Source organism: Scardinius erythrophthalmus, assembly GCF_964197995.2.
Source record: "Scardinius erythrophthalmus genome assembly, chromosome: 10".
NCBI classification, from domain to species: Eukaryota; Metazoa; Chordata; class Actinopteri; order Cypriniformes; family Leuciscidae; genus Scardinius; species Scardinius erythrophthalmus.
The window spans coordinates 27,114,350-27,121,765 of record NC_138230.1 but is presented as its reverse complement, the minus strand read 5'-3'; positions in this window follow the sequence as shown (position 1 = coordinate 27,121,765).

The window sequence follows — 7,416 nt, the reverse complement described above, 5'->3', positions numbered from 1 at the left end:
AAACATACATTTGCATAAAGCATCCATATTTATCCATGCCCACGTTGATTAGAGTATTACAAACTTGAAAAGTATTAATTTAAGGTACATTTAGAACAAATAAAAAAATGTGAGATTAATCACGAGTTAACTCATGACAATTATGCGATTAATCGATTAAAATTTTTAATCGATTGACAGCCCTTGTGTTTAGCAGAAGAAAGGAAATCATACAGGTTTGGAACAACTTGAGGGAGAGTAAATGACGACAGAATTTTCATTTTTGGGTGAACTATCCCTTTAAAGTAGTACATTTCTATGTACCTTTGCATTTAGTCTAACCTGAATTAATGGAGCGACTAGTTGTGCATTGTGCCATCAACAAAGGTAAACCTTAATATGCAACATGTCTCTCTTTCTAGGTTGTGAATCTGTATCAATTATATATTAAGATGTATATTAAGATTGTAGTTGGCTTATTCTGTCTCATCTGTGCAGGAGTCAGCATCATGGATAGTTGCTATGGTATAGACAAATCTCTATCTCTATCTCTCATTAATGACAGCTCCCATTTGTTGCAGAAGAAAATGACTGTGCTTCACACTGACATTCATGCCATTTTATAGCCATTTCACTAGTTCGCCTGCCCATTCAGCCTTAAAGGTTAATAGTAAACTAACTTGGCTTGCTGTCCTTGGAGGAGGCTCGAACCCGAGGCTCGGCTTGAGCTCCGAGGTAACACTTTTATTATTTAAATGCTGGAAACTGTTTACAAGAATAATATTAAGTCACCACTCCAATTCAGTGAGTGGGAGCTGTTAAGAAGAAAAATAAAAAAAAGAGAACAAAATCACTTAATCTTGTGAACTGTGAAATTTTAGTACAACAAGTTGGACAAGTAGGTCAAATGTTTACTTTTATTTAAAATAAAAGTTTGTGTTATTTCTTATTTCTAGTATGTTCCTGCACAACCGGAGGCTGCAGTTTCAGGACCCCAGTTCTAGGACCCCAGTTCCAGAACCCTAGTTTTTTGTGACAGCGCCACCTACCGAACTGGATGATATGGCGGCTGCAGTTTCAGGACCGTAGTTCTAAGACCCAGGTGGTTTAGTTACTTTGTACATAATCTCAGGAGTATTTATTTTTATAAATGTGATTTTTGATAAAAAAAAACAAAAACAAAAAAACAAACAAACACATATATAAATTGCATAATATTAATGTATTTCTAATCATATTATGTCATATATGTTCTACATACAACTAAAGCAATATAGATTTTCATGATGTAAAAAACATAGGAAATTAAATAATGCTAATTTAATATGAATGTCCAGCATGGACGTGTATAAAACACAGTGCAGTTTACCAATCAGTATAAGGCTGAACTTCACTCATGCTTGTTCTTATCTTGTCCTAAGTTGAGCCCTATGCCTGTAGTCAATCATGGTTATACTGTATAATCAGCCTTAGATGAAACACAACATTTAAACTACACACACAAGCACACATTTTAATTACAAAATTATTTATTAGAGTGTATTCTACAAGATACAGTTGCATATTTCACATATCACTAGTTTTCATTTTAAATCCTGCATCACTAGATTTAATTTTCATTTGTGACAATTTCTCTAAACTTTATCACAGTACTACTATGGTATACAACAGTTCTATTCTTAACCTACAAACATAAAATTTTCCTAAATGTCACAGTGATTCTTATGCTTATCACTCTAAAAAATAATCCAGTGGCTTAGTAAATATCACAGTAATAATTAACTTTATTGACTTGATAAAATCTCTGAATATCATTTACTTGATAGTTTGAGTTGAACATACTGGAATAATTATGTCTAAAATTCTAGAAAAAGTGGTGTCCGCTCAACTGTGCTCTTTCTTGCAAGAAAATGATATCTATGAAAAATTTCAGTCAGGATTCAGACCGCATCATAGCACAGAAACTGCGCTCGTTAAAATTACAAATGATTTACTTATAGCTTCTGACCAAGGCTTTATCTCAATACTAGTTTTACTCGATCTTAGTGCTGCGTTCGACACTATAGATCACAAAATACTCTTAGACCGACTACAAAACTACACCGGTGTTCAGGGACAGGCATTAAACTGGTTTAGATTGTACTTATCAGACCGTTACCATTTTGTCTGCGTAAATGGGGAAAAATCAAAGATAACGTCAGTAAACTACGGTGTACCGCAAGGATCTGTGTTAGGCCCTCTGCTATTCTCAATATATATGCTACCACTTGGTAATATTATAAGAAAACATGGAATTAATTTACACTGTTATGCTGATGACACTCAATTATATATTTCATCACGACCAGATGAAAACAATAAATTATCTAAATTAACAGAGTGTGTTAAAGATATAAAATACTGGATGACATGTAATTTTCTGCTATAGTTACAATTAATTATTTAATACAATTAATTGCAATTACCTTCCAGTTACAATTAATGGTCAGGTGATTGAAATTGTGAAGTCATATAAACATTTAGGTGTCTATGTGGATGACAAACTAAACTGGAAAGAGAATACTAATGTTTTAATGAAGAAGGCTCAATCGAGACTTTTCTTTTTGAGAAAACTCAGATCATTCAACATAAGCACAAAGCTCTTAAATGTTTTTTATCAAGGGATTTTAGCCAGTGTTCTTTTTTATGCTGTACTTGTCTGGGGGGCAGTATATCTACTGAAGACAAAAATAGGATAAATAAGCTAATCAAGAGAGCAGGTTCAGTTATTGGTCTTAATCCAGATGTTTTAGAGATTACTGTTGAGAAGAGGATTAGTTCCAAATTAAAAATGGTCCTGCTTTTTGAAGGCCATCCACTGCACAATTTGTTTAAAGGACTCAGAAGCTCTTTTAGTGAGCGACTGATAATGCCACGGTGCTCTAGTGAGCGCATGAGAAGGTCTTTTGTTCCAGCAGCGGTCAGATTTTTTAACCAACATTGCTGATTGTTGAATATTATTTTTGTCTCTTAAGGTGTTGTTTTTAGTATTTATTGATTGTGAAAATGAATCTCTCAAATTGTGTCTCGTAATCAGTGTTTATTAGTCGTCTCCTAATCCAGAATTATGTACTTGTCTGTTATGACAAGTTAGTTGTTAGTTGTGTATTGTGTTTGATGGCTGTATGGTTGGTAGCAAACCAGTTTCCCTACTGGGATTAATAAAGTTTTTTCATTCATTTATTCATTCATTAAGGTAAGGGGATCTGCACTGTGTTGTTGACATGTTTAGTAGATTGCATTTAATTACAACCTTACATTTTGTCTGAGACGTTTTGTGGCATTTTTTCCTGTTTCCAATAGAAAAAGTGGCATCCCATGGGATAACCTGATTGCCTTTAACTCTCGCATTGAGTGTTATGAAAGGCCGCCATAACTTGGTCATCAGCAGACTTAAGACCAGCCAGCCCCACGTCCAGGACCTTGGCTGCATCTGCCACCTGGTACAGCTGGCCACTGGCTGTGGCATCAGAGCAGCCCAGGTACCAGTGGAAGACATCCTGGTGGGGATATACACCCACTTTGATAGAAGGTAAATGCATGCATATAGGCCTGCTATTTCTCTCGCCTAATGTTGTGTGTTACAATGTAACAACATTGCATGTGGCTAACTCATGAACAAGGTAGCCTTGTAGGCCTGCAGTTCATATTCTTTACACACACACTCACTCACAATTCCTACCACTAACGGAGTAATTTTCTATCTCTCAGTGCAAAAAGATTCAGACCACCTGAAGCTCCTCAGGTACTGCAGCACCAGATGGCTGAGTCTGTTAACCTGCATCCAGAGGGTGCTGAACGAATGGAATGCACTACAAGGAAGGATGGTAACTCCCCTCAGCAGATATCTACACAGTTTACTATGCTATATTTCAATTTTAACCATGTATTGCCGCCCTGTATCTCTATGTACTGTAGGCCTACTTTAACAGTCATGAAGACGTGGAGAGGAGTGTTAAAGTGCGTGATCTGGCAAGCCATCTGCGTGATCCAATCGTGAAGACCTACTTCCTGTTCCTGAGTGCTGCCCTTAAGCCTTTATCTGAATTTAACATTGCCTTCCAGGTGGGTGTCAATGATATTGAATGAATGAGTGAATAATAGGATATAATTAAATGTTTGTGCTTATTGTAGCATTCTTATTTCACTGTTATTTTGTTGTGACCATTGATATTATCTGCAGTCAGAGGGAGTACAAATACACAGACTTGAAGAGGAGATGTGCAGGCTGATGAAGAGGATCCTGGGCTACCTCATACCAGCCAGGGCAATCGTGGGTGTACCTCTCAGGGAGGTGGAGTATGGAGATGGACATCAGTTGGCTGATGAAGATCTTTTTATCGGAGCAGACACAAAGGCATTCATGAGAAGCGCTGAAAATCTTTGTGAGTATATTACCCAGTAGTTATATTATGATATCATCTTTTGACAGTATGAGAGTATAGGCTGTAGTGTGCCTAAAAATATTACCACTAATGCATTTTTTTCACTCTTATGCTGTTGTAGAACTGTGAGAAGCTTCTATGAGGCAGTGCTTAAGAAGATGTTCTCCTCCTTTCCCCTCGACCATCCACTCCTGAAGGACCTGAAAGTGCTGGACCCTGCAGCTCGTCTTAACATAACTCCAGGGACAGGTAGATCATAGAAACAGTTTCCAATAGGCTTTATGCCCAGCTCCACTACTTACCCTAGCAACCACCCTAGCAATGGTCAGACACACCTGGATTATATCAGTTTGTCCAATAATGTAAGACAGGAAGTAAAGGAGCTGTGTTAAGTTCAGGAAGTAATGCAGCTTTGCATAAAGCCTATTGATATTAGGCAAGGCAAGGCAAGGCAATTTTATCTGTAAAGCCTATTATTTCAAACAATTTGTCTCAAAAGGCTTTACATCGCATCATAACAACATCCTCTGGGGACAGTTCCCCATTGATAACCAAACAATTAATTGGCACAGTATACTTGATACTTGTTTAGATCTGCAATGTTCAGTCAAACACTTGTTTTACTTTACAGTGGAAAGGCTAGAGGCCCTGTTCCCTCAGTTGAGGCTGAAAGAGGATAAGATGAGAGAGGAATTCACAGACTATCAGGTGACAGATAGTAAGCAACTCCCCCAAGAAGACAGAATCGACAGATTCTGGGGCCTGGTAGGAAAGGACATGAGGTTCAGTGAGCTGCCAAAACTTATGAAGGCTTTACTATGCATTCCCCATAGCAATGCAAGTTCAGAAAGGGTGTTTAGCATGGTACGAAAGATTGTTACAGAGAATAGGATGACGTTAGACAACAGAACTGTTTGCGCTCTACTCTCATGTAAAATTAACCACTCTGGCCCAGCCCACAAATACACTCCTTCCAAAACAGTCTTAAAGAATGCAAAGTCTGCAACAAATTTGTACAACAACTCACTAAAAGAGTAAAGAAAAGTTATTTGAAATGAAAAGGAAAAACTGTAAAAGAAAAGCAATATGAAATGAAAAGAATGTGTGGAATGAAAATAAAATGTAAATATAAAGACAAGCAATGTTAAATGAACAGAAAATATGCAAATAAGCCTTTAAATAAATGATCTTCATATATACCCTTTTGTGTTTTAATTTAGGATATAATGAATGTTCACAGCATGTCAATGTCAACAAATGTAGGCCTATCATTGGCTTTATGCACAGCTGCACTACTTCCTGAACTTCAGCCAGATCCTTTGTTTCCTGTCTGCCATTATTGGACAAACTGATTAATACAGGTGTGCCTGACCTCAGTAGTCACAACAACAATAATCAGACACACTTGGATTAATCAGTTTGTCCAATAATGGCAGACAGGAAACAAAGGAGCTGGCTGAAGTTCAGGAAGTAGTGCAGCTGTGCATAAAGCCAATTGTAGTTGGTTGACAAGTGGTGATTTTAGCTTTCTTGTACACCTGTCTTAAAATGTAAGGGATACTGGAGCTTGGTTGGGGTGGTGGGACTGCTCGCGGTGGGTGCTGGAAAATTTCCCTTATTTTCAAATCCAAAACTTGACAGGTATGCGCAGGACGGCGGTGTAAAGTTAGAAGTTTCCCCGCAGAGGCGAGTCCGTCTCCGGCACGGGAATTTTTACTACGAAAATGTTTGTTACATGAGTTTAAATGTAGGCAATATTGTATATGTGTTAAAAATAGTATAAAATATGCTGTATTGCTGTAGGCTACTCATCGACAATAAAGGCCAATGTCATGTAGTAATACTGGTGGTTGTATGGAATATTTTTTACAAATGTTTAGAGGAAATAAAAAAGTTTATATTACTCGCATTTAAAAACAGTTAATATTACTCATAAATATTTGTTTTTAAATGTCCCCCCCCCCCAATTATTTCTACTCAAGTTTATTTGTTAATGTACCAAATGCAGTTACTCAGATCTATTTAATATGTTTTACTTACATTTACTCAGTTAATACAGTGTATGTAATTGATTTCACTGCTTAAAAATTTTATCAATATTCTAAGTGTAAAATTTTTTAACCAAAATAAATGAGTAAATCATATTAAAAGTTTTTAGAGTGCATCACCATCATGTCACATATACAAAAACATATTCCAGCCAATTTTCAACATTTTAATCACTGTTCTAGAAACATATTTGACTCAGCTTTGTTCATTTGCAATAATATGTTATGATTTGTTCACAAACAACAGGCCCAGACAGTTCACAATTAATGTAAATACACAGTCTTAAAATGTCATTACTTTTCAACTGCTCTTTCAAATCCTGTAGGAAAATGAACAGTCCTCATAAAGGTCAGTGATATTCTGACAGTAATCCTCGAACCGGCTTCTGCACTGTACAATTTAAGAATTTGCCAACTGCATATAAGTGATTCAGATGTTGGTCATCAAAACATGAAATCTGTATGAAACACATAAACAAATGACACAAAATGTGTATAAATTCTATATGACTTTAATTTGACTAGCATATGATTCAATAGAAGAACTTTAAATGATTTATATATGAATATCAGTTATTTTCTACTAAAACCATACACATTTGCATACTTTTGTCATGTAAAACTTATAAGACTTTTTACAGTATTCATATATAATGCAAAAATCCCCTACAAGTTGTATGTGTGCTATTTAGTATGAAATGGGCCATAATCGGTCTGATTTTGTATAGGACATGTATTGGCCTTACATGAAACACAGAAGGTAATTCTGGCCGATTTAAGTAAGGAAGATATATGGTTGCTGTATATGAAGCATGCAGGTTTTTTTCATAAGGGATAACTTAAATTTTATAATTTGCATTCTGCCAGGTATTATTTATTCAGCTCTGCTATCTTGTATTTGTATATCTGAAGAAATAAGAACTGCTACACCGGCACTATCATTTGAACCATGGCTAAGGAAAGAT